At 49.8% G+C, this 27,748-nt stretch overlaps 1 protein-coding gene and 1 long non-coding RNA gene across 4 annotated transcripts in view; one reads left to right on the top strand and one right to left on the bottom strand.

Moving 5' to 3' along the window:
- Positions 1–27,748, top strand: part of ADD2 (adducin 2) — a 103,974-nt gene that overhangs the window by 21,206 nt on the left and 55,020 nt on the right. The window contains 1 exon segment of the mRNA XM_029066493.2: positions 27,525–27,537. The gene's annotated coding sequence lies outside the window, so the exon portion shown is untranslated.
- LOC103169919 lies at positions 18,080–20,596 on the bottom strand. Of its 3 annotated transcripts, none has more exons than XR_003759915.1 (5): positions 20,560–20,596; positions 20,286–20,432; positions 19,832–19,987; positions 19,249–19,733; positions 18,080–19,146 (listed from the first exon to the last, which is right to left on the bottom strand). It is a non-coding gene; the product is annotated as an uncharacterized LOC103169919 (long non-coding RNA). The 3 variants fall into 3 exon arrangements; XR_003759914.1 differs by having other exon boundaries at positions 19,832–20,045; XR_003759916.1 differs by having other exon boundaries at positions 19,249–19,744; positions 19,832–20,045.

Consider the following 27,748-nt stretch of genomic DNA (forward strand, 5'->3'; position numbering starts at 1 on the left):
GGGCCTCGCTCTCTCACAGCTAACCTCTTGCTCCCCTCCTCCTTTCTTGTTCAAGAAATCTTGACCGATCGATCATCACCATTAATAGGAGCGATTGAGCACAGACTGCTTGCAGAGCACTGTCCTAAGAGCTTAATAATAATAATAACAATGAGAAGCAGCGTGGCTCAATGGAAAGGCCACAGGTTTGGGGGTCAGAGGTCGCGGGTTCTCATCCCGGATCCGCCATTTGTCAGCGGTGTGACTTTGAGCAAGTCAGTTAACTTCTCTGTGCCTCAATTACCTCATCTGTAAAGTGAGGTTTAAGATTGTGAGTACCACGGGGGAAAACCTGATTACCTTATATCTACCCCAGCGCTTAGAGCAGTGCTTGGCACATAGTAAGCACTTAACAAATGCCATTATTATTATTATTATTATAATGGGGGTATTTGTTAAGCATTCACTATGTGTCAAGCACTGTATGAAGTGCTGGAGTAGACACAAGATAATCAGGCCCTACATGGAGCTCACAGAGTGGGAGGGTGGACAGGTATTGAATTCCCATTTTGCAGATGATGTAACTGAGGCACAGAGAAGTTCATTTATTCATTTAATCCTATTCCTTAAATGCATACTGTGTGCAGAGCACTGTAGTAAGCACTTGGGAAAGCACAATATAACAATAAACAGTGACATTCCCTGCCCATAATGAGCTCACAGTCTGGGATGGGGGAGACAGCCATCAATACAAATAAATAAATAAAATTACCAATAACTCAAGTGACTTGCCCAAGGCAGCACAGCAGATGTGGCAGAGTGGCTTGGGAGAGTAGTAGTAATAATACTACTATTAATAATAATGATAATAATAATAATAGTTGGACTTAGTGCTTACTATGTGTCAAGTACTCTTTAAGTCCTGGGATGGATATAAATTAATCAGATTGGACACAGTCCCTGCCGTGGGACTCACCCTCTTTAATACTCATTTTGCAGATGAGGGAACTGAGGCCCAGAGAAGTGAAGTGATTTGCCCAAGCTCACACAGCAGACAGGTGGCAGAGCCAGGATGAGAACCCAGGTCCTTCTTACTCCCAGGCCCGTTCTCTAACCAGTAAGTCAGGCTGATACTCTAGAAGCAAGATACATGATGTCTGTCCTCCAGGAGCAGCGGACAGACAGACAAAAATGATTCTCGAAGTATGGGAGCAACAGGAAGGGGACAGTTATCCTAGGAAGTCAGATAGATTTTCCTGGCTGATCTTCGGTCGACTTTCGTTGCTCTAATAGTGACCCCAGTCTCACCACTGTGTCTCAAGAAACTTCTCTCTGGGAAAGAGATAAGGGAAAGCGACTTGTTCAGGGTAGCCCAGTGGACCAGCGGCAGAAGAAGTTCCAGTTGGAGGCCGGAACGTCTGTCCGGTCCTCGGTTCTGGCTCCCTTTCTCGTCTGGCCACTCCACCGGGGATGGAAACGGGAGACCCGCTCGCTGAAATCTCAGCAGCTCCGTTCAGGCCCCAGTCTGCCTGTCGCTACCAAGTCAATTAGCTCGCGGGCTATTAAAATGAAGGCGGACAGGCCCCCGCAATGGTATGAATAATTGAAAGAGAGCCGGGAGAGAAAGAGAGAGAGAGAGCAAGCGCACACTTCAAACCTCGGGAAATGGGCGAGATTGAGGCTGGATGATGCTGAAAGCTAGGATTTTCCCAGTAGCCCTCACCCCCTGAGAGAGAGCTGGTTGGTGTGTGCATGAATGTGTGTGTGTCTCTGAGGAAACCATTTCTCTTCCCCGCACTGCTGGTGACATGTGTTTATATGTGTGTGCCTATGCATCTTAGGAAACCTTTTCTCTTCCCCACCCTGCTGGCTGCCTGTGTGCTTGTGACTGTATCTGAGGAAACTGTTTCTCTTCCCCACACTGCTGGGGGCCTGTGTGTGTGTTTGTGTAGCTGAGGAAATCCTTCCTCTTCCCCACACTGCTGGCAGCGCGTGTGTGTGTTTGTGTCTTTTCTCTCTCCCCAGGCCCTGGGTTCTAATCCTGGCTCTCCCACGTGCCTACTCTGTGACCTTAGGCAAGTCACTAACTTCTCTGTGCCACAATTTCCTCGTTTGTAAAATGGGGTTCAGATACCTGTTCTTTCTCTCCCTTAGAATGGTGAGCTGCACGTGGGACAGGGACTGGGTCTGACTTGATTATCTTCTGTATATGCCAGTGCTTAATACAGTGCTTGGCACATAGTAAGCACTTAACACGTGCCACAGTGATTATAGGACGTGCAGAGCGAGATCTTTTATTATTGGGTCCCAACTTTGGGCAGAACACTATGTTGAACACTTGGGAGAGGGCAGTAGAGTTAGTAGTCGTGATTCCTACCCTCAAGGAGCTTCCAGTTTAGCAAGGAGTCAGACAGTAACATAAATTAAGGTAAAGGGAAGCAACAGAGTATAAAGATATGTATATAAGTGCACTGTTGGGAAGAGGAAGCGTCCCATGTGCATAAATAATAATAATAATTACAGTATTTGTTAAGCTGTCACTATGTGCCATGCACAGGGATAGATACAAGTTTATCAAGTTGGACACAGTCCCTGTCCCACATGGGGCTTATGGTCTCATTTCATAGATGAGGTAACTGAGGCCCAGAAAAGTGAAATGACTTGCCCAGGGTCACACAGCAGACAAGTGGTGAAGCCGGGATTAGAACCCACAACGTCTGACTCCCAAGCCTGGGCTCTTGACAGTAGACCACACTGCTTCTCAAAGTGTTGAAGTGTATAAGTGAAAGGCGTTGGGGGAAATTGGCTTGTAGACTGGAAGCTCATTACCGGCAGGGAACGTGTCTTCTAACTCTGTTGTATTTATTCAATCGTATTTATTGAACACTTACAGTCTGTAGAACACTGTATTAAGTTCTTGGGAGAGTACAATACAACAATAAACAGACACATTCCCTGACTACAATGAGCTTACAGTCTAGAGGGTACAGTCATAACTTAGGTAACTTACATAACATAACTTGCCCTCCCAAGCACTCAATACAGTTCTCAGCACATAGTAAGTGCTCAATAAATGCCATGGATTGATTGATTGATTGATTGATAGGTAGGTAGGGAGATGAGAGATGAATCAGGGAAGGCCTCCTGTAGGAGATGGGATTTCAGGAGGTCTCGGAAGATCATTTTAATGCAGCAACTGCAATAAGTAGACTTATTTGCTCCTTCCCTCGCCTGCTTCCCCCCTTTGAAAATCAATCAACCAGTGGTATTTATTGAGCAATCAGTGTGTGCAGAGCACGGTAGTAAGTGCTTGGATGAGTCCAGTACAACAGAGTTGGTAGAATCGATCCTTGTCCACAGTGAGCTGATAGTCTTAGAAGGAGTGATTGGCATTAAAATAAATTACAGATATCAATCAGTGGTATTTACTGAGCACTTTCTGTGTGCAGAGTGCTTGGGAGAGTCCAATACATAGAGTTGGTCGACTCGATCCCTGCCCACAACAAGCTGACAGTCTAGGGGGGTGACAGACATTAAAATAAATTACATATCTCAATCAATGGGATTTATTGAGCAGTCACTGTGGGCACTGTGAACTAAGCACTGGGGAGAGCCCAATACAACAGAGTTGGTAATAATTACTATAATAATCCTATTTGTTAAGCACTTACTATGTGCCAAAAACTATACTAAATGCTAGGGTGCATATCGGGTTGGATGTCCCTGTCCCACGTGGGGCAAACAGTCTCCATCCCCATTTTCCAGATTAAGGAACTGAGGCCCAGAGAAGTGAATTGCCTGGCCCAAGGTCCCACAGCAGACACGTGGCTGAGCCGGGATTAGAACCCATGACCCTCTGACTCCCAGGTGCGGGCTCTACCCACTACGCCAAGCTTACAGAGTAGAGGGAACAACAAGGAATTCAGAAAAGAAGCAGTTTCAAGATCATTAATAACCCTTGGGCCCCAAAGTTGCAGTGGAAGGGAAGGGATTTCTGTCCAGAGGTGACCCAAGTAAGCTTCAGGACCCAGGACAGCTTCCTGTACACTCAAACTCAAAAATAGGCGCTTAGTGGTATTTGATAGGTGCTTCCTATGTGTCAACTACTGTACTGAGCGCTGGGATAGATATAAGATCATCTTAATGGTATTTGCTAAGCCATCACTATGTGCCAGGAACTGTTCGAAGCACAGGGGTAGATACAAGATCATCTTCATGCTCTTACTATGTGCCAAGCACTGTACTACTACTAATAACAGCAATAATGTATTTGCTAAGTGCTTACTATGTGTCAGGCACTGTACTAAGTGCTGGGGTGAATACAAGCATATCAGGTTAGACCCAGTCCCTGTCCCACAGGGGGTCCACGGTCTCAATCCCCATTTTCCAGATGAGGGACTTGAGGCCTAGAGAAGTGAAGTGGTTTGCTCAAGGTCACACAGCAGACAAGTGGCGAGCAGGGATTAGAACCCGTGACCTTCTGATTCCCCGGCCTGCAGTCTATCCACTGAGCCATGCTGGGGTAGATACAAGATCACCTTAATGGTATTTGGTAAACGCTTCCTATGTGCCAGGCATTGTACGAAGCACTGAGGTAAATTCAAGTTCATCTTCATGGTATTTGGTAAGTGCTTAGTTTGTGCTGGACACTGTTCTAAGCTCTGGGGGTGAACCAAGATCACTTTAATGATATTTATTAAGCACTTACACTATGTCAAGCACTGTACAAATTGCTGGGTTAGATTCCAGATCATCTTCATGGTATTTAGTAACCACTTACCCTGTGCCAGGCTCTGTACTGAGTGTCGGGTAGATAATAATAATAATGATGGTATTTGTTAAGCCCTTACTGTGTGCCAAGCACTGTTCTAAGCATTGGGGAAGATACAAGGTAATCAAGTTGTCCCACGTGGGGCTCACAGTCTTTATCACCATTTTCCAGCTGAGGAAATTGAGGCCCGGAGAAGTGAAGTGACTGGCCCAAGGTCACACACAGACAAGTGGAGGAGCTGGGATTAGAACCCATGACCTCCTGACTCCCAGGCCCTGGCTTCAGCCACGAGATCGTGCTGCTTGTCAGCAGTAGATTGGTCGCTGTTAAGAGGGATCAGGGAGTAGGCGAGGGGGTCCAGGCCTTTGCCAGCGTTTTTTGTTTTGTTTTATTTTGTCCCCCAGGAGATTCAGAGGAAGCTGAAGAAAGGAAGATTTTCTGTTTTCCCTCCCTGTTGTCTGTAGATTATTATCTGCTTGCTCCCTCCTCCTCCCCACCTCCCACTGCTCCTGGCAAAGGAAAAAAAAAAACCAAAGCACTGGATTTAACCCTATTTATGCCATCCTTCCCACATACGGCCTTCCTGAATAAAGCCCTTTTTCCCGACTCCCTCTCCCTTCTGCATCGCCCATGCACTTGGATCTGTATCCTTTAAGCCCTTGATAGTCTCCCCACCCTCGGCTCCACACCGCTTATGTCCACATCGGAAATGTATTGATTTATATTAATATCATACGTGTGTGCCTTCCTGAATAAAGCCCTCTTTTTCCCGACTCCCTCTCCCTTCTGCATCGCCTATTGCACGTGGACCTGTATCCTTTAAGCCCTTGAGAGTCCCCCACCCCCCAGCTCCACACCAATTAAGTCCATATAAGAAATTTATTGATTTATATTAGTGTCTTTCTTCCCTCTCCAGACATCTCCTTGTGAGCAGGGAGCATGTCTACCAGCGTGGCCTAGTGGAAAGAGTGTGGGCCTGGGAATCAGAGGATCTGCGTTCTAATCCTGGCTCTGCCACATGTCTACTGTGTGGCCTTGGGCAAGTCATTTCTCAACAGTTAGTACAGCAGCTGGCTCATAGTAAGCGCTTAACAAATACCATAATAATAATAATTATTATTATTCTCTGTGCCTCAGCTACCTCATCTGTAAAATGGGGATAAAGACAGTGAGCCCCATGTGGGGACAGGGACTGTGTCCAACCTGATGATCTCATATCTACCTCAGTGCTTAGAACAGTGGTTGGCAGATAGTAAGCGCTTAACAAATACCACTGTTGTTATTATAATTATTGTTATTATTTCCCAAGTGTTTAGGACAGTGCTCTGCACACAGTTGGTGCTCAATATATGCCATTGATTGAATATATGTTTAGTACAGTGCTCTGCACACAGTAAGTGCTCCATAAATACAACTGAATACATGTTTGCATTTGTACATTCAACCATCTTTTCGGATTCTACTATTTGGAAATATTTTTTTATGTCGTTCTCTCCATTAGAGTGGGACCTTCTTGTTGGCAGGGAATGTACCTCGGATTTCCATCTCCTCTAGACATTCTCTAGACATTTATTTCTATTCCTGTCTGTCTCCCCCTCTACACTGTCAGCTCACTGTGGGCAGGGAATGTGTCCGTTGATTGTTCTATTGTCATCTCCCAAGTGCTTAGTACAGTGCTCTGCACACAATAAGCACTCAATGTGTATTCATTAGGGAATGTGTATGCCAACTCTATTCTATTGGACTCTTCTAAGCACTTAGTACAGGATTTGCTCATAGTAGGCGCTCCATAAATATCACTGGTGGTGATACATTTGTTGGACTTTCCCCAAGAGCTTAGTACAGTTCAGTACACCCAGTGTGTGTTCAATAAATAGTTTTATTACTACTATTACTTCTACTAGTCTGTCAAGGGACTTTTTTTAACTTAAACCTATTTTTTCTGCTTGGGGAAACTTTGGGTTTATGGGTGCAGTTGTTTTTAAATGAGTTTAGCCTAAACATTTTGGGGGCTTTGCTGCAACTTGACACCTGGAGAAACATTAATCAACGAATAAGTGATGTTTATTGAGTGCTTAGTGGGTGCAGAGCACTATGCTAAGTGCTTGGGAGAGTAATAATTACAATAATAGTGGCGATATTTGTTGAACACTTACTATGTGCCACTCGCTGCACTAAGTGCTGGGGTAGATATAAGATGACCAAGTACCACATGAAGCTCACAGTCTAAGTAGGAGGGAGAGCAGGTATTGATTCCCCATTTTGCAGAGGGAGCTGAGGTCCAGAGAAATGAAGTATCTTGCTCCAGGACACACAACGGACAAGTGGCGGAGCCAGGATGAGAACCCAGGTCCTTCGGACTCCCAGGCCCAGGCGCTTTCCATTAGGCTACACTGCTTCCTGTGCAATTCAGCAGAGTGGGCCCTCAGTGCAGGCTCAAGCAAGTCACTTCATTTCTCTGGGCCTCAGTTTCCTCATCTGTAAAATGGGGAAGTAATCCCCATTGTCCCTCCTCCTTAGGCTGCGAGCCCAGTGTGGGACCCTCATTCATTCAGTCAGTCATATTTATTCAGTGCTTACCGTGTGCAGAGCACTATACTAAGCGCTTGGGAAAGGACAGTAGAAAAATAGACACATTCCCTTCCCACAATGAGCTGACAGTCTAGAGGGGGAGACAGGAATAGAAATACATAAAGGATGGAGATGGACATAAGTGGTGTGGGGCTGGGAGGGGGAATGAATAAAGGGAGCAAGTCAGGGGGACGTAGAAGGGAGAGGGAGAAGAGGAAGGGCGGGATTAGGCAGGGAAGGCATCTTGGAGGAGGTGGGCCTTCAATAAGGCTTTGAAATGGTGGAGAGTCATTGTGGGATTTGAGGAGGGAGGGCCTTCCTGGCCAGAGGGAGGACGTGGGCGAGGGTTCGGTGGCAAGATAGACGAGACGGAGGCACAGAGAGAAGGTTGGCATTAGAGGAGCAAAGTGTTCAGGCTCGGTTGTAGGAGAGCAGCGAGGTGAGGTAGGAGGGTTCAAGGGGATGGACGGCTCTGAAGCCGATGGTGAGGAGTTTCAGTTTGATGCCGAGGTGGATGGGCAACCACTGGAGGTTCTTGAAGAGTGGGGAAACAAGGCCTGAACGTTTTTGTAGAAAGATAGTCCAGCAGCAGAGTGTAGTATGGATTGGAGTGAGGAGTGGCTGGGAGGTCAGCAAGGAGGCTGAGGCAGTAATTAAGGTGGGATGCTCTTGTTTTGACCCCAGTGCAGACTCGGGTTGTGACCTGTGCCCACTCCCCCTGGCAGCGTGCCGTCCAGGCTGGGTTCTTAGGAGCCCAATGGAGAGGAAGTACCACGGCTTAGTGGAAAGAGCAAGGGCTTAGGAGTCAGAGGTTGTGGATTCTAATCCCAGCTCCACCACTTGTCAGCCGTGTGACTTTGGGCATGCCACTTAACTTCTCGGTGCCTCAGGTCCCTCATCTGTAAAATGGGAGATAAGACTGTGTGCCCCAAATGGGACAACCTGATAACCTTGTATCTACCCCAGTGCTTGGAAAAGTGCGTGGCACATTGTAAATGCTTAAAAAAAGCCATAATTGATTAATTAATTAACAGTGACTCACTGTTTTCTTCATGGAGACCACGGCCCCGCGGTATTCCCGAATTTCTGCCAGGCAACAGGAATCAATCTGCTTTTCCTTGTGAAATCAGTGGCCCCGGGGCCCTGGAGAAAGGGGATGGAAAGAAGAGGCATGGCCGCACTCCCCCACAGTGGATATTTGCCCACATCTTCCCCACTGTGGCTGGCCTTTCTGAGCACTCCATCTTGGACTGTCCCACACTGCCTCACACCGCTTCACACCACCTTACAGTGCCTTACACTGCCCCGTACCACCCTACACTTCCCCAAACCATCTCACACTGCCCCACCCTGTCACACAGCATCTCACAACACCTCACACCACCCCACTGCTTCACACCACCTCACACCACCCTACAGTGCCCCACGCTGAATCACACTTCAACACACTGCCCCCCACCACCCTACACCACCCCACATCACTTCACACCCCCCACGCTACCTTGCACCACTCCACAATGCCTCCCACTGCCTCAAACCATCCTACACCACTCCACAATACCTCCACAAGGCTTCTCGCCACCTCTCACCATCCCACAGTGCTTCACATCACCTCACACCACCCTACAGTTCCTCACACTGTACCACACCGCTCCACACCACCTCACACCGGCCCACACTTCTCCACACAACTCCACCCACCTCTTACTGCTCCACACTGTCCCACATACCCCGCACCACCTCACACTGCCCCACACCACCTCTTACTGCCCCACAATGCCTCACACCACCCCACATCACCCCACAACACCTCACACCACCTCACACTGCCCCACCCCACCTCTTACTGCCCCTCAATGCCTTACTGCACTCCACACTACCTCACACCAGCCCATACTGCCCCACACCACCCCACACCACCCCACACCACCCCACACCACCTAACACTGCCATACACCACCTCACACTGCCCCACATGACCTCTTACTGCTTCACAGTGCCTCACACTGCTTCACACTACCCCACACCACCTAACACTGCCCCACAGTGCCTCACACTGCCCCATACCACTCCACTCCCTCTTACTGGCCCACAGTGCTTCACAGCACCCTACACCAGCCCACAGTGCCTCCCACTACACCCCGCCACCCCACACTACCTCACACCACCCTACGATGCCTCACTCTGCCTCGTGTCACCTCACACCACCCCATCAGTGCCTCACACTGACCCTCTGTTCCGCCCCTCGCCTCCTCACGCCTCCCCACAACCGGCACTTCTCTCCAGACCCGGAGGCTGGAGACCTCATTGTCCTTCCTGTCGGAAGAAGACGGGGCTGACGGTGAAGTTCACCAGTGAGTGCGTGTGCAGCCAAAAAGTACAATGCAGGACCCACAGTCCCAGCCACCCTGGGCTCACAATGATAATAATAATAACTGTGGTATTTGTTAAGCACTTACTATCTGCCAGGCACTTATTTTTCTTCAAAAACATTCAAGACATGTCACCCCGCTCCTCAAAGAACTCCAGTGGTGGCCCATCCACTTCCACATCAAACACAAACTCCTCACCACTGGCTTTAAATCACTCCATCACCTTGCCCCCTCATACCTCACCTCACTTCTCTTCTTCTAGAACCCAGCCCACACACTTCGCTCCTCTAGTGCTAAACTTCTCACTGTGCCTCCATCTCGCCTGTCTCGCCACCAACCTCTGACCCACATCCTGCCTCTGGCCTGGAATGCCTTCCTTCCTCAGATCCAACAGACAATAACTACCCCCCTTTCAAAGCCTAATTGAAGGCCCACTTCCTCCAAGAGGCCTTCCTAGACTAAGCCCCACTTTTCTTTATCTCCCACTCCCTTCTGCGTCATCCTGACTGGCTCCCTCTGTTCTTACCACCTCCCAGCCCCACAGCGCTAATGTACATAGCTGTAATTTTATTTATTTGTATTGATATCTGGCTCCCTCTGTTCTTACCACCTCCCAGCCCCACAGCACTGATGTACATAGCTGTAATTTTATTTATTTGTATTGATATCTGCCTCCCTAACTCTAGACTGTAAGCCCATTGTGCTTACATTGTCAGCTGTGTGACTGTGGGCAAGTCACTTAACTTCTCTGGGCCTCAGTTTCCTCATCTGTAAAATGGGGATTAAGACTGTGAGCCCCACGTGGGACAACCTGATTCCCCTGTGTTTACCCCAGCGCTTAGAACAGTGCTCTGCACATAGTAAGCGCTTAACAAACAAACAAATACCAACATTGTGGGCAGCTAATATGACTGTTTATTGTTGTATTGTCGTCTACCAAGAGCTTAGGACAGTGCTCTGTAAACAGTAAGCACCAAATAAATACGATTGAATGAATGAATGAACATAGTAAGCCCTGGGGTAGATACAAGCTAATTAGGTTGGCCACGGTCTCTGTTCCACATGGGCCTCATAGTCTTAATCCCCATTTTATAGAGGAGGCAACTGAGGCACATAGAAGTGAAATGATTTGCTCACGGTCACACAGCAGACAAGTGGCAGAGCCAAAATTAGAACCCAGGTCCTTCTGACTCCCAGTTCGGGCTCTATCCACAAGGCCATGCTGCTTTTCTAAAAAAAAGTCTGCTCCTCGTTGTGTTGTTTGTTAGGCTTGATGTTCGCAGTGCCCACTGCTGTTTTCTCTTCTGCCTTCTGGTCTCTCTTTCCATTCGAAGCTTTCGGATGAAGAGAGCCACTCCCTTCTCATCGGCAGGATGCCATGTTGGTCCATCCTCAGTCACGGACCACCAGTTCTCGGCAGGGATGGAGTGTTAAAGGCGGAGAGATCCGAAGGCTGAGTGCGGACTTGGGGTGGGGGGGCAAGGGAAGAAGGGGGAACTAAAAGGGAATCTTTACATTGCTCTTTTTAGTGAGCCGATTGTGCCTCTGGGTATCTGGTTGTGTCATCGGGTAGCCAGTTTATGGTCCAATTAGCCAATTGTGTTGCCAGGTAGTTGGTTGTGTTGCAGGGTAGCCAGTTGTATAGCTGGTTAGCCGGTTGTATTGCTGGGTAAAAATAATAATTTTAATGATAATAATTGTGGTATTTGTTAAGCACTTACTATGTGCCAAGCACTGTTCTAAGCCCTGGAGTAGATACAAATGAATCAGGTTGGACCCAGTCCCTGTCCCACACTCCTCATTTTACAGAGGAGGTCACTGAGGCCCAGAGAGGTGGAGTCACTTGCGCAAAGTCCCACAGCAGACAAGTGGCAGAGCTGGGATTAGAACCCAGGTCCTTCTGACTCCCAGGTCTGGGCTCTTTCCACTAAGTCATGCTGAGTTCACTGGCATGAAAGCAGTTGGAGAAAAAAATCAAAGTGTGATAGCGACACAAGTCATTATTTTTATATCATGCTCAATTGTTATGCAAGAACGCCGGTAGGAAAGTCTTCTACCGGTTGCTGGCTTAATTGTCATATTTTGAGAGGATTATTAACAGGTGCATGAATTCCACAGCGGTTTTTTGCCTCCTGCTGGGATTAAGTCAGTCAGTCAGTCGTATTTATTGAGCACTTACTATATGCAGAGCACTGTACTAAGCACTTGGATGAGTCCAATAGAACAATAAATAGTCATATTCCCTGCCCACAATGAGCTGACAGTCTAGAGGAGGAGACAAACATGAATAGAAATAAATAATTGACAGGTAGGGACATAAGTGCTGTGGGGTTGGGAGAGAGGATGAATAAAGGGAGCAAGTCAGGGTGACGCAGAAGGGAGTGGGAGAAAAGGAAAGGAAGGCATAATAAGCATAATAATATTAATGATGGTATTAGTTAAGCGCTTACTATGTGCCAAGCACTGTTCTAAGCACTGGAGTAGATACAAGCTAATCAGGTTGTCCCACATGGGGCTTACAGTCTTAATCCCCTTTTTACAGATGAGGGAACTGAGGCATAGAGAAGTTAAGTGACTTGCCCAAAGTCACACAGCTGACAAGTGGCAGAGCAGGGATTAGAACCCAGGACCTCTGACTCCCAAGCCCGGGCTCTTGCCGCTGAGCTACGCTGCTTCCCCTACATCTTGGAGGAGATGGGCCTTCAATAAGGCTTTAAAGGGGGGGACAGATATTGTCTGTTGGACAAGGTTGGACTAATGTATCTGTCGAAAAGGCCAGCGGAAGCTTGGGCCCTGTCACTGTGTCCCATGGTGCCAGGGAGACCGAGGCAGGGGCACCCATGCCCACCTGCAAACTGTGGCCATAGGGGTTGGTGCTGGGGGTCTTGCAAGCCTTGGACCAATAATAAAACATTTCAGCTAAATAACAATAATAACTATGGTATTGAATAAGGCTGGTGTTTGTGAGGCACTTACTGTGTGTCAAGCACTGTTATTAAGGCCTGGGCTAGATACCAGCATATCAGGTTGGATACAGTCCCTGTCCCCTGTGGGGCTCACACTCTTAATTCCCATTTGACAGATGAGGGAACTGAGGCCCAGAGAAGTGAAGGGACTTGCCCGAGGTCACCCAGCAGACAAGTGGCGGAGCTGGGATTAGAAGGCAGACACCTGCTATGGGCCAACAACCATGCCAAGCACGGGGGCAGATTCAGGATAATCAGGTCAGACATGGTCCCTGTGCCACCTGGGGCTCACTCTCTATGGTGAAAGAAAACAGGGGTTGAACCCCCATTTTACAGAGGAGGAAATTGAGGCATCCAGGAAGTAGTGCCAAGGTAGGGGAAAGATACCAGTTCAGCCCAGAAAGTTCTCCATTTGTACTGTCCCCGCTCCCCTCCCTCCCTACCTCTTCCCTCTCCTCCCCACTCTCCCTCTTCCCTTCTCTCCTCTCCCCAGTCAATCCATCAATCCAGGTATTCGTTGAGCGCTTACTGTGTGCAGACCACTATACCAAGCACTTGGGAGGGTACAGTATAACAGATCTGAAAGACACGTTCCCTGCCCACAAGGAGCTTACAGCCCAGAGGGGGACGCAGACATTATAGAAATAGATCAGTAATGGATATGGACATCAGCGCTGAGGGGCTGAGGGTAGGGTGAAAACAGGGAACAAATCCAAGTGCAAGGGTGATGCAGAAAGGAGAGGGAGTCAAGGAAATGAGGGCTCAGTTGGCGAAGGCTTCTTGGAGGAGATGTGAATTTAGAAGGTTTTTGAGGGTGGGGAGAGTGATTTTCCACCAGATATGAAGAGGGAGGGTATCCAGGCCAGAGGCAGAAGGTGGGCGAGGGTTTGGCGGTGAGAGAGACGAGATGGAGGTAGAGTGAGGAGGTTGGCATTAGAGGAGTGAAGTGTGCAGGCTGGGCTGGAGTAGGAGAGTAGGGAGGTGAGGTAGGAGGGTGCAAGGGGATGGACGGTTTTAAAGCCGATGGTGAGGAGCTTTTGTTTGAGACGGAGGTGGATGGGCAACAACTGGACGCTCCTGAGGAGTGGGAAGTCACGGACTGGACATTTTTCTAGAAGACCGACCCAGACGGCAGAACGAAGTACGGACTGGAGAAGGGAGAGACAGGAGGCAGGGAAATCAGCGAGGAGGCTGACGCTGCCATTTCCAGAGCAGAGCAGAATTCATTTTCTTAACAACCCTCTTGCGGGGGCTGGGAACAGAAGCAACAGGCCTCGCTGCTCTGGAGAAATTGTGCCGCGTTAATTAGCAGAAGCCCGGCCTGTTTAAAGTTCACGGCACATTTAAATAACTCTTACATTCACGGTCCTCTGCAGATTCGGGAGACCATCTGGTAAGGGTTTCTAAGCATGAGAACAGTTGGAGTGTGTATGGTATTTTTTTTCCCTGGTTTCTCTTTTTTTCCATTTTGGAAATGCCAGTGTTGCGTGTGGTTTTTAATGCATCGTCTCATGATGGTTGGGAGGAGGAGGACATCGCCGCTCCATCTTCCTTGTGTGCCTTCCCATCTGCCCTCTCCCCCACACCCGACCTGGTGCCCTCACTAATGCTACTCATTATCACCATCGTCATCGTCATTGCTCTTTACTGAGTGCTTACTGTGTGCTGGGAGAGTCCAATACAACAGGGTTGGCAGAAACATTTCCTGCCCACAACAAGCTTACAGTCTAGGTGGGGAGTTAGGCATCAGTATAAATGATCTATAGTGTATTGGAGAAGCGGTGCGGCTTAGCGGATAGAGCACAGGACTGAGAGTCAGAAGGACCTGGGTTCTAATCCCATTTCTCCACCATGTCTGCCGTGTCACCTTGGGCAAGTAGCTTCACTTCTCTGGGGCTCAGTTCCCTCATCTGGAAATGGGGATTAAGACTGTGAGCCCTTTATGGGATAGGGACTGGGTCCAATCCAATTACCTTGAATCTATCCTAGTGCTTAGTACAGTGCCTGGCACATATTCCTATTCAGTTGTATTTATTGAGCGCTTACTATATGCAGAGTACTGTACTAAGTGCTTGGGAGAGAACAGTAGAATAATAGACACATTTTCGGTCCACAACGAGTTTACAGTCTAGAGGGGAAGACAGACATTAATGTAAATAAATAAATTCAATAGTAAGCACTTAATAAATACTGTTATTGTGATTATTATTATTAATAATAATGGTATTTGTTAAGTGCTTACTTTGTGCCAAGCACTGTTCTAAGCACTGGGGTAGATACAAGGTAATCAGGTTGTCCCACATGGGTCTCACAGTCTTAATCCCCATTTTAGAGATGAGGCAACTGAGGCGCAGAGAAGTTAAGTGACTTGCCTGAAGTCTCACAACTGACGAGTAGCGGAGCCAGGATTAGAACCCAAGACCTCTGAATCCCAGTCTCGTGCACTTTCCACTAAGCCACGCTGCTTCTCTATTTAAATTATAATTTAAAGATGTGTACATGAGTGCTGTGGGGTTTAAAGACAGGCAGATATCAAATATCCAAGGGTCACAGATACAAGGGCAGAGCTGACGCAGAAGGGAGAGGGAGCCGGGGAAAAGAAAGCTTCACTGGGGAAAACTTCTTGGAGAAGATGTGACTTGAATGTGGGTTTTGAAGGTGGAGAGAGTGGTGGTCTGGTGTATATGGAGGAGGAGGGAGTTCCAGGCCAGGAGGAGATGTGGGAAAGGGGTCGGCGGTGATATAGACGAGATGGGGGCACAGTGAGTAGGTTGGCGTTGGAGGAGCGAAGTGTTCGGGCTGAGCTGGAGTAGGAGATTGACCAGGTGAGGTAGGAGGGGGTGAGCTGATGGAAGGCTTTAAGGCCAAAGGTGAGGAGTTTCTGTTGGATGCAGAAGTAATAACCATCCCCTTGCCCCCTCCTACCTCACCTCCCTTCTCTCTTTCTACTGCCCACCCCGCACGCTCTGCTCCTCTACCGCCCACCTCCTCACCGTCCCCTGTTCACGCCTATCCCGCCGTCGACCCATGGCCCACGTCCTACCGCTGTTCCGGAATGCCCTCTCCCCTCACCTCCACTAAACTAACTCCCTTCCCCTCTTCAAAGCCCTCCTGAGAGCTCACCTCCTCCAAGAGGCTTTCCCAGACTGAGCTTCCCCTTTTCCCTCTGCTCCCTCTGCTCCCTCTCTGCTCCCCCTCCGCCCTCTGCTTCCTCCCCCTCCCCCCCTTCACCTCCCCTCAGCTAAGCCCCCTTTCCCTCTGCTCCTCCCCCTCTCCCTTCCCCTCCCCTCAGCACTGTGCTCATTTGTATATATTTTTATTACCCTATTTATTTTGTTAATGAGGTGTACATCCCCTCGATTCTATTTTCGTGATTATGTTGTCTTGTTCTTGTCCGTCTGTCTCCCCCGATTAGACTGTAAGCCCGTCATTGGGCAGGGTTTGTCTCTATCTGTTGCTGAATTGTACATTCCAAGTGCTTAGTACAGTGCTCTGCAATAGTAAGCGCTCAATAAATACTATTGAATGAATGAATGAATAAAAATAATGATAATAATGATGGTGTTTGTTAAGCACTTACTGTGTGTCAAGCAGTGTTCTAAGCGCTGGGGTAGATACAAGCTAATCAGGTTGGACCCAGTCCCTGTCCCGCATGGGGCTCACACTCTTAATCCCCATTTTACGGATGAGGGAACTGTGGCCCAGAGAAGTGAAGTGACTTGCCCGAGGCCACACAGCAGACATGTGGCGGAGGCTGGATTAGAACCCATGACCTGACTCCCAGGTCTGTGCTGTAGCAGACTGTAAGCTCTTGCAGGGCAGAGATCATGTCTACTAACTCTACTGGACTCTCCCATGTGCTCAGTCCAGTGCTCTGCACACAGCAGACTGTCAGCTCTAGGAGGGCAGAGATAATATCTACTAACCCTATTGGACACTCTCCCGTATGTTCAGGCCAGGGCTCAGCGCAAAGATGAAAAGGCAGGGACTCTGACTCCCAGGTCCATGCTTTGTCTGCTAGACCCCTTTGGGCATCCACCTGCGCCAGGCAGGCTCCTTTCCCTGCCCCCAACCTGCCAGGCCAGTGGCCCCATCTGGACCCGTGCCCGCCTTAATTGGCCCAAGGTTCCCAGCAGGGCCGCAAGAGCACAGAATAAAGGCGGAGGGTGGACCGGCCAGCCCCGGGGCTGCCCTCAGGGCCCAATTGATATTTAAATCGTCCTGTCCCCAAGGGGGCCCGGATGATCCATCCGCCTTCTGTCTGTCTATCTGCTGCTTCCTTGGAAGCCTCCCCACTGCTTCCCCCCCGCAAGGCCAACCATGCCAAGACCCCCATCTGTGGCCGGGCTGGCCATCGGACAGGGCCGCGCTGCCACGAGGAAGCCTTCTCCGGCTCCGGCCGCAACCGCTCACACCCAATGGCCAGAGGCCACCCTGTTACTCTGCCACCCTGCCTCGTCTCCCGGGCCTTCCGGCAGGCAGACACACTCACGGAATCACAAACAGGCAGACAGACACTCAGACAGAGAGACAGGCAGGTGGACAGTCTGGCACTTGAGAGAGGACAATAGAACTAATAGACATGATCTCAAAGGTCTCTAGAGATCTCAGCCTTCTCGGCACCTAGGGGATTCCATCTTGGATCATCTTCTCTTTGCCCTCTCCTTCTCCCTCCAGCTAATAAGCCCGGAAGGCTCCAACTTGCTCAATCAGTCAATCAATCAGTCATATTTATTGAGCACTTACTGTGTGCAGAGCACTGTATTAAGTGCTTGGAAGAGTACACTATAGCCGAGTTGGTATTCATTCATTCATTCATTCATTCACTCATTCGATCATATTTATTGAGGGTTTACTGTGTGCAGAGCACTGTACTAAGCACTTGGAAAGTGTAACACAGCAATAAAGAGAGAGGCAATCCCTTCCCACAACGCGTTCATAGTTTGCCAGGCTGGGGGAGGAAAGGGGGAAGGGGGGCGAGGAGACAAGAAATCGATACAAGTAATCAGCCATCAATATAAATAGAATTATAGATATGTACATATTTACATAAGTGCTGTGGGGTCCTGTGAGGGGGGGAAGAGCAAAGGGAGCGAGTCGTGGTGAGGCGGAAGCGGGTGGGAGCTGAGGAAAAGGGGGGCTGAGGAAAAGTTGGTAGACATTGTCCCTGCCTACAACGAGCCTGACAATTTAGAGGGGAGGACCTGAACAGAAATGAATAAAATGATGGGTATGGACAGAATAGTAATGGTATTTGTTATGTGCTTAGTTTGTGCCCGGCACTGTAATAACCGCTGGGGTGGATAAAAGCAAATCGAATTGGACACAGTCCCTGTATAGTGGGACTGAGGGTGGGTAGAATAAAGGCTGCAAATGCTATTGCAAGGACTGCGCAGAAAGGAAATGAGGCTTAGGAGAGGTCACTTGGAGATATGCTTTTAATAAGGGTTTGAAAGGAGGAAGTGAGTATAGGATGTGAAGTGGGAGGGTGTGCTAGGAATCCAGCTTGCTCGGTAGAGATCTTCGCGTTTGACGTCCGGCAGTATTGGGGTCCACCGCTGCCGTCCTCGTCCTCCTGACGAGTCACTGTGTCCTGGTGCTCTTCTTCCCTCTGCCACTGGACCACCCCCAGACCCTATCCTAGCCTAATCCAGGGGTCACTACCTTTTCCGGAACACCCCCAGACCCTATCCTAGCCTAATCCAGGGGTCACTCCCTTTTCCATCTTCCCTTTGCCCCCTCCTTCCCCCTGCATCTAATTGTTCCAGGGGAGTCCAGCTTTTTCGGCAGAGATCTTCCTGTTTTTCCATCTGGCAGTACTGAGGTCCACTGCTGCCGTCCTCCTCCTGCTGACAAGTTACTGTGTTCAGCTGCTCACTACTGCTTCTCTCCCCTCTGCCACCGGAAATCCCCCAGGCCCTGTCCTAGGCCTTTCTAGAGGTCACTGCCCAGCTCCTCATGCACACTGCCCATCCCAGGGAGAGCTAAGGGTTGGCTCGAGATCTCAGCTCTCTCCGCCCCCATCCTGGATCATTTTCCTTTAGCCTCCTTCCCCCTTCCCTGGGAGTATCCAGCTTGCTCAGCAGAAATCTTCCTGTTTGACATCTGACAGTACTGGGGTCCACCACTGCTGTCCACTGCCTCCTGATGAGTTACCTGCTCCACTGGTCACCGTCGCTCATCTTCCCTCTGCCACTGGAACTCCCCCAGGCCCTGTTCTAGCCTAATCCAGGGTCTGCCCCATCCACACTTCCTGACCCAGGGAGAGCTAAGGGTTGGTTCTAGAGATCTCAGTCCTCCCTGCCCCCATGGGATTCCATCTCTGTTCATCTTCCTCTTGCCACCCTCTTCTCCCTCTAGCTAATTGTTCCAGGGGAGTCCAGCTTGCTTGGCAGAGATCTTCACGTTGGACGTCTGTCAGCATTGGGATCCACCACTGCCGTCTTGAGTCACCGTGTTCTGCTGCCACTGGAACTCCCCCAGGCCTCTAATCCAGAGAGAACTAAGAGTTGGCTCTGTGGGCCCCAGCCCTCTCTGCCCCCAGAGGATTCCATCATGGGGTCATATTCCCTTTGTCCCCTCTTTTCACCTGTCTGATTGTCCCAGGAGAGTCTAGCTTGCACTGCAGAGATCTTCCTCTTTGACATCTGGCAGCACTGGGGTCCGCCGCCGCCGTCCTCCTCCTGACGAGTCACCGTGTTCCGCTGTTCACTGCTGTTCCTCTTCCCTCTGCCACTGAAACTCCCCCAGACCCTGCCTTAGCCAAATCCGGGGATCACTCCCCAGCCCCTCCCCACCTACCCTATTTGTCCCAGGGAGAGCTAAGGATCGTCTCTATGGGTCCTAGGCATCTCTGCCATGCGATTCCATCTCAGATCATTTTTCTCTTGCCACCCCCTCCTAATAATCGTTCTGGGGGAGTCCAGCTTATTCGGCAGAGATCTTCCTGTTTGACATCTGTCTGTACTGGGGTCCACCGCTGCTGCAGTCCTCCTCCTCCTGAAGAGTCGCCACGCTCTGCTACTCATCATCGCTCCTTTTCCCTCTGCCGCTGGAACTCTCCCAGTCCCCTAACTTAGAGAGAGCTAAGAGTTGACTCTGTGGGCTCCAGACCTCTCCGCCCCCAGGGGATTCCATCATGGAGTCACCTTCCCTTTGCCCCCTCCTTCCACCTTTGTCTGATGGAGCCGGGGCAGTCCAGCTTGCTCGGCAGAGATCTTCCCGTTTGACCTCTGTCAGTGTTGGGGTCCACTGCCACCGCCCTCTTCCTCCTCCTCTTCCTCCTCCTGTCGAGTTGGGTTTCAGCTTTACTAGGCTCAGTGTCCTCTCTGAAGAGTTGGAGGGTCGGGTTGGTCCACTGTTCCCTGCTCCCCCTCTTCCCACTGCCTGTGGATACCATCGCAATGGACTGGGCACCGCCCAGGCCCTCCGGCCCTTCCAACCCCATATCGTCACCCGAGCTAGGACCTGGGTCCACCATTCCCGCCACCTGCGATGCTCTAGTCTTCCCTGGCTCCCTCCCCCATGGCTCCAGCTCCAGCCCCCCACCCCGGGATGGATCTCCTCATCCTCCTCCTCCCCCCAGCTCTAGGACATGGGCCACAGAACCCGGGTCTGCCCCCTTACCTCCTCCGGGTCTGGGCCTCACCTCCCGAAGTGCTTCCTCTCGCTGGCGCCCTGCAATTGGCTCCTCCTGCTTGAGCCTTGTCTACTTATCCTCCAGGCCCTCTGTGATGTCATTTCTTGTCTCCATCTGGACATGTTCAACCACCCCTCCCCACCCCCCCCAGTAATAATTGTGGTATTTGTTACGCACTTACTGTGTGCGAGGCACTGTACTCGGCGCTGGGGTGGATAGAAAAAATTGGCTTGCATCGTCCCAACCCCACATGGGGCTCACTGTTTCAATCCCAGAGAAGTGGAGCGACTTGCCCAAGGTCACACAGCAGACAAGTGGCAGAGCCGGGATTAAAACCCGTGTCCTTCTGACTCCCAGGTCCGTGCCCTGTCGGCTGTGCCACGCTGCTTCCGTACTAGCAGGGCTGCTCCTGGCCTCCTGTCGCTCCCTGAGACTCTTCCTCTCGTTAGCGCCCTCCGATTAGTGCATCCTGCCCGAGCCATCTCGCCTTCTGTGATGTCATGTCCTTTCTCCGTCGGGCCTTGCTCAGCCACCCTGACTGAACAAGGCCCGATGGAGACTGAGGGGGGTCTAGTTATCCTTCGGGCCCTCTGTGCTGTCATAGCCTTTCTTCACTGGGCCTTGTTCAGCCCACCCCCACCACCCCCCACAGCCAACAGGATGGCTGGCCCTGGGCTCCCATCCCTCGCTGAGGCTTTTTCTCTCGCTGACGCCCTGCAATCGGTGCGTCTTGGCCTGAGCCATCTCTCGTTAGCCTCGTGTCCCCCTGTGTTGTCATTTCCTGTCTCCATCGGGCCTTGTTCAACCTGCATTGTGGCATGATCCTTTAATTTTCTAGGTAATAATAGGGAAGCAGTGTGGCCCAGTGGAAAGAGCACAGGCATAAGAGTCAGAGGACATGGGTGTCTCATCCTGGCTCTGCCACTTGTCTGTTGTGTGACCTTGGGAAAGTCACTTGACTTCTGCGCCTCAGCTTCCTCATCGTTCAGACAGTGGTATTTATTAAGTATTTACTCTGAGCGATTAGGAAAATACAAATACAAGAGAGATAGAAGGCATGTTTCCTGCCCAAAGGGAGCTTTCAGTCTAGAAGGGGAGATGGACATTGAAAGAAAAAAGACCAACAAAATAAAATTATTTATGGATAGGTATGCAAGTGCTATGGAGCTGAGTGTGGGTGTGAATACAGCATGGTGTAGCGGATAGAGCACGGGCCTGGGAATCAGAAGGTCAAGGGTTCTAATCCTGGATCCTCCACTTGCCTGCTGTGTGACCTTAGGCAAGTCACCCCACTTTTCTGTCCCTCAGTTACCTCATCTGTAAAATGGGGAATAAGACTGTGAGCCCAATGCGAGCTCAGGGACTATGTCCAATCTGATTTGCTTGTATCCACCCCAGTGCTTAGTATACTGTCTGATACATAGTAAGCACTTAACAAATATCATTATTATTAATAATAGAGGGAGGAGATTTAAGTGCAAGGGTGATGCAGAAGGGAGCAGGATTAGGGAAATGAAGCCTTAGTTTGGGAAGATCTCTTGGAGATGTGATTTTTAGGAGGGTTTTGAAGGTGAGGAGAGGGGTGGTCTGTCAGCTCTGAAGGGGGAAGGCAGGATTTCCAGACCAGAGGGAGGATGTGGACAAGGTGTTGGTGGTGAGATAAAGTATCCACCCCCCCACCCCAGCGCTTAGTACAGTGCGTGGTCCACAGTAAGCATTTAACAAATACCCCAGTTATCATTATTATTATTATTATTAAAGTGCCTGGAACCTGGTAAGTGCTCAACAAATACCATTATAGTAATAGTCATCCTATTCATTAAGTACTTACTGTGTGCAGAGCACTGTACAAAGGTCTAGGAAAGGATAGAGTTGTAAATTAGGCAGCTGCTGGACCTTAGGGGTCTCACAGTCTAGGGAGGAGAGGGAACTGGAGACAGCGACATAAGGAGAGACGTTACAAAACACTGAGGCAGCGTAAGCGAAGGTAGAGGTAGACAAAATAAAAAGCAAAGCAGCAGGGCGGTGTGGCTAGAGGGAGCAGAATTTCAGGCCTCTCATAGCTCAGAGCCCAAGGCCCAGCCGGAGCCCCAGGGGCGGCTCCAGCGGCCCCCAGTGTCGTCGTCCTCCATTGGAAACGTGGAGGAGGGGGGCCGGGGTGGGATTCCCTGGATGGGGGCAGGTTCCCGGAGGAGAGAGAGGCCCTCTGTGATGTTATTTCCTGGTCTCCGTCGGGATCCCCTGCAGTTGGCCCGAGTGCTGGGGCTCATGAGGGAGGCAGGGTTATCATCTTTGGGGTCACTCCGTGCCTTCTGCTCCCCCGCCGGACCATCCGGAGAAGAACCTCTGTAGGGTTGAGCGGCGGTGGAGCTGCCCTGGGCCCAGCCGCTTTTCCTGGTGGGCTGAGGGGGAAGGCGAACGTTCTTCCTGGGAGGATCTCACCTTACTCACAGTCCTCTGAGGCCTCCTCCCTGTTCTGCATCAGCCCAGAGCAGCTCCCAGCCTCCCTGGCTATCCCATTCCAGAGCCGGGAGCCTGCTTTTCCCAATTTAGAGGGCTTCCATTGTCTGTGCCCTGCCTGTGCTCAGTCCTTGCCCTGTCCACACATCCTGTCCGTGTTTTCTTATTACATTGAGTTTTCCCCCCGCACACCCATGTCCTACAAGCATTGTTTCATCTCCCACTCCCTTCTGCATCGCCCTGACTTGCTCCCTCTGTTCTTCCCCCCCTCCCTGCCCCACAGCACTATATCCACATTTGCCATTTATTTCTATAGATGTCTCTGCCCCCTCTAGACTGTCAGCTCATTGTGGGCAGGGAATATGTCTGTTTATTGTTCTATTGGACTCTCCCAAGCACTTAGTACAGTGCTCTGCACACAGTGAGCGCTCAACGTGGCTTAGTGGAAAGAGCCTGGGCTTGGGAGTCAGAGGTCGTGGGTTCTAATCCCGGCTCCGCCACTTGTCTGCTGTGAAACCTTGAGCAAGTCACTAAACTTCTCTGTGCCTCAGTTATCTCATCTGCAAAAATGGGGATTAAAAAATGTGAGCCCCATGTGGGACAATCTGATTATCCTGTATCTACCCCAGCGCTTAGAACATTCATTCAATAGTATTTATTGAGCGCTTACTGTGTGCAGAGCACTGTACTAAGCACTTGGAATGTACAAGTCGGCAACAGATAGAGACAGTCCCTGCCCTTTGACGGGCTTACAGTGCTCTGCACATAGTAAGCACTTAATAAATACCATTATTATTATTATTATTATCAATAAATGAGATTGAATGAATAAATGGATCCTCAGCAGTCCAATCAGCAGAGATAATGTAGGAAAGGGGCTTTGTAGAGAACAAACCCCTCTTTCCTAGACTCCCCGTCTTCTGGGTCAAGCCAGTGGAAGAAGACCTTTTAAAGATATTTAGCTGACCCGATCTTGTAGCTTGGAATCATTCTTCAGGGAGGCTCTCACTTCCCATGTACAACACCTGTCCCCCTACCTCCTTCACCGCTGTCATCATCAATGATATTTATTGAGCATTTATGGTGCAGAGCACTGTAGTAAGCACTTGGGAGGGTAAAATACAGCAGAGTTGGTGGACACAATCGCTGCCCACGACCAGCTTCCGGTCTAGAGTCCCCCTTATACTGGGAGCCCCAAATGGGCCAGGAGCTGTGTCTGACCTTGTTGTCTTGTACCTACCCTAGCGCTTAGCATAGTGCTTGACACATAGGAAGCGCTAAACAATTGCCGTAATTGTATGGTATTGTTGTATTGTCCTCTCCCAAGTGCTTAGTTCAGTGCTCTGCACACAGTGAATGCTCAATCATCATCATAATAATTGTGACATTGCTTGTCTGCTGTGTGATCTTGGTTAGAGATCTAGCATGGCTCAATGGAAAGAGGCCGGCTTGGTAGACAGAGATCATGGGTTTGAATCCCGGCTCTGTCACTTGTCAGCTGTGTGACTGTGGGCAAGTAACTTCACTTCTCTGTGCCTCAGTTACCTCATCTGGAAAAATGGGGATTAACTATGAGCCTCACTTGGGACAACCTGATTACCCTGTATCTACCCCAGTGCTCTGCACATAGTAAGCGCTTAACAAATACCAACATTATTATTAAGTCATTGAACTTCTCTGGGCCTCAGTTCCCTCATCTGCAAAATGGGGATTAAGACCGTGAGCCCCACATGGAACAGAGACTGTGTCCAACCTGATTTGCTTGTATCTACGCGAATAGATAATTGGGGTAGATAGAAGGTCATCAGGTTATCCCATGTGGGGCTCACAGTCTTCATCCCCATTTTCTGGGTGAGGTAACTGAGGCACAGAGAAGTTAAGTGACTTACTCCAAGTCACACAGCTGACAAGTGACGGAGCGGGATTAGAACCCACGACCTCTGACTCCCAAGCCCGTGTTCTTTCCACTAAGCCACACTACTTCTCAGTAAAGAAGTAGAGAAGCACTGTGGCCTAGTGGATAGAGTATGGCCCTGGGAGTCCAACACTTATCTGCTGTGTGACCTTGGAAGTCAGTTCACCTGTCTGTGCCTCAGTTATCTCATTTTTAAATGGGAATTAAGACCGTGAGCCTCATGTCGGACAGGGACCGTATCCAGCTTAATGATCTTTTATCTACCCTAGGGTTTAGTTCAGTGCCTGGCACATAGTAAGCATTTAACCGAAGCAGCCTGGCCTATTATTAATAGAAGTAGTAGAAAGAGCCAAGGCCTAGGAGTCAGGCCCTTGTCTGTTGTGTGACCTTGGGCAAGTCATTTAACTTCTCCGTGCTTCAGTTTCCTCCTCTGTAAAAGGGGGATTCAATACCTGTGGGCAAGTCACTTAACTTCTCTGTGCCTCAGTTACCTCATCTGTAAAATGGGGATGAAGACTGTGAGCCTCACGTGGGACAACCTGATTACCCTGTATCTCCCCCAGTGCTTAGAACAGTGCTCTGCACATAGTAAGCGCTTAACAAATACCAACATTATTATTATTATTATTAACTGTTCTCCCTCCTATTTAGACTGTGAGTCTCAGGTCAGTCAGTCAGTTGAATTTATTGAATGATTAATGTGTGCAGAGAACTGTACTAAGCGCTTGGGAGAATATAACATAACAGTATAATGGACACATTCCTTACCCGCAATGAGCTTACAGTCTAGAGGATCTGTCCCGCATAGAGCACAGGCCTGGGAGTCTAGTCCTAACTCAACCACTTATCTGCTGTGTGACCTTGGGCAAATCACTTAGCTTCTCTGTGTTTCAGTTTCCTCATCTGTAAATTGGGGGTGAAGACTGTGAGCCCTATGGGGGACAGGAACTGTGTCCAACCTGATTATCTTGTATCCTACCCAGCGCTTAAAACAGTGCCTGGCACATAGTGAGCGCGAAACAAATGCATTTATTATTATTATTGAGAGAAGCAGCATGGCATAGTGGAAGGAGCCCAGGCTTGGGAGTCAGAGGTCGTGGGTTCTAATCCCAGCTCCACCACTTATCAGCTGTGTGACTTTGGGCAAATCACTTCACTTCTCTGTGCCTCAGTGACCTCATCTGTAAAATGAGGATGAAGACTTTGAGCCCCACATGAGACAAGCTGATTACCTTGTATCTCCCCCAGTGCTTAGAACAGTGCTCGGCACATAGTAAGCGCTTAACAAATGCCATCATCATCATCATCATCGTCATTATTACCCTAGGGCAAAGTGGAATGCTTGGTACATAGTGAGTGCCCAATAAACACTACTGTCATCATCATCACTGTCGTTATTGTTATTATTATTATTCATCCTCTAGACTGTAAGCTCGTTGAGGGCAGGGAGCGTATATACCAATTGTATTGCATTGTCCTCTCCCAAGCGCTTACTCCAATGCTCTGCACACAGTAAGCGCTCAATAAATACGATTGATTAGATGGTAAGCTCGTTGTGGGCAGGGAATATGTCTGTTTATTGTTCTATTGGACTCTCCCAAGCGCTTAGTACAGTGCTCTGCAAACAGTAGGCGCTCAATGCATAGGACAGAATGAATATTAAGAAATACCATTTAAAGAGGCCCATGTCCTTGGCGCCCCCTGCTGACCATCCATTGAATTCTCTGCCGGCTGACTTGTCTGCCCATTTCCCCCACTGAGTCACAGAACCCCACTGCTCCTGGATCGATCAGTCAATCAATCAATCAATCAATCAATCCGTAGTATTCAATGAGCACTTACTGTGTGCAGAGCACTGGACTAAGCATGTGTCGTAACAGGGGGTTGGAGGAGGGCGTTAAACATCAGAAAGAGCGGTGAAGACAGGGGGCCTGGGAGTCAGAGAGGATGGAGGGAATGTGTTTACTGCTGTACTGTGCTCTCTCAAGCGCTTAGTACAGTGCTTTGCACACAGTAAGTGTTCAGTAACTACGATTCAATGAATGAATGAATGGAGAAGACATTGCCAGACGGAGGGGAGGGCAGAGTAGAGCAGGTGAGGCAGAATCGTGGACACTGGCCTGCCGCATAACCTTGGGCAAGTCACTTAGCATCTCTAGGCTTCAGTTTTCCCATCTGTAAAATAGACTGTGAGCCCCACGTGGGACAGGAACTGTGTCCATCCTGATTAGCTTGTATCTACCCTCACACTTAGAACAGTTCCTGGCCCATAGTCAGTGCTTAACGAATACCAATAAGCATCATAATGATTATTATTGTTCACAATCATAATAATGAGAAGGAGCATAGCCTAGTGGAAAGAGCTTGAGCCTGGATATCAGAAGGACCTCGGTTCTGATCCCGGCTCCGCCATCTGCTGTGCGTCTTTCAGGGAGTCACTTCACTTGTCTGGGCCTCATCGGTTAAAAGGGGATAAAGGCTGTAAATCCCATGTGGGACGGGGGACTGTGTTCAACCCGATTGGCTTGTATCTACCCCAGCAGGGTACCTAGATTATTTTTATAGTAGGCAGTGGGGCAGGGGCTGCCTGAGCTGGGTGGTGGGTGGTGGAGGAGCTGGGTTAGGCCGGGCTGGGCCGCCTTTATCTGGCCGGAGCAGCTGTCGGGGGGGTGGGGGTTAGGGGGCCGGGCCCGCCCCTGCTCCTGCCTCGTCTGCGGGTTCACTAGGGTCTGTGGAACAGTCACGTTTCTCCTCTCCTCTGTCTCTCTCTGTTTCTCTGCCTGACTCTGTCGGTGGCTGCCCATCTCTCTCCATCCACTCTCCCACCCCCGATCGGCGCTGCATCCTCCAGAGACTCGACTGAGGTCAGTGTTTGCCGGAACCTGCGGTCTGGGCTTCTCCCCGGTCCCCCTCAAGTTTTCCACCTTCCCCAGACCCCCCATCCCCTTGGCTCTCTCCAGCCTCCTCAGTCCCCCATCCCCTCAGTCCCCTCAGGCGCCCCACCTCCTCAAAGCCCCCCATCTCCTCAGCTCTCCCCACACTTCTCGGCCCCCCATCCCCTCAGTCCCCCATCCC

Source organism: Ornithorhynchus anatinus, chromosome 5, assembly GCF_004115215.2.
Source record: "Ornithorhynchus anatinus isolate Pmale09 chromosome 5, mOrnAna1.pri.v4, whole genome shotgun sequence".
Classification (NCBI taxonomy): domain Eukaryota; kingdom Metazoa; phylum Chordata; class Mammalia; order Monotremata; family Ornithorhynchidae; genus Ornithorhynchus; species Ornithorhynchus anatinus.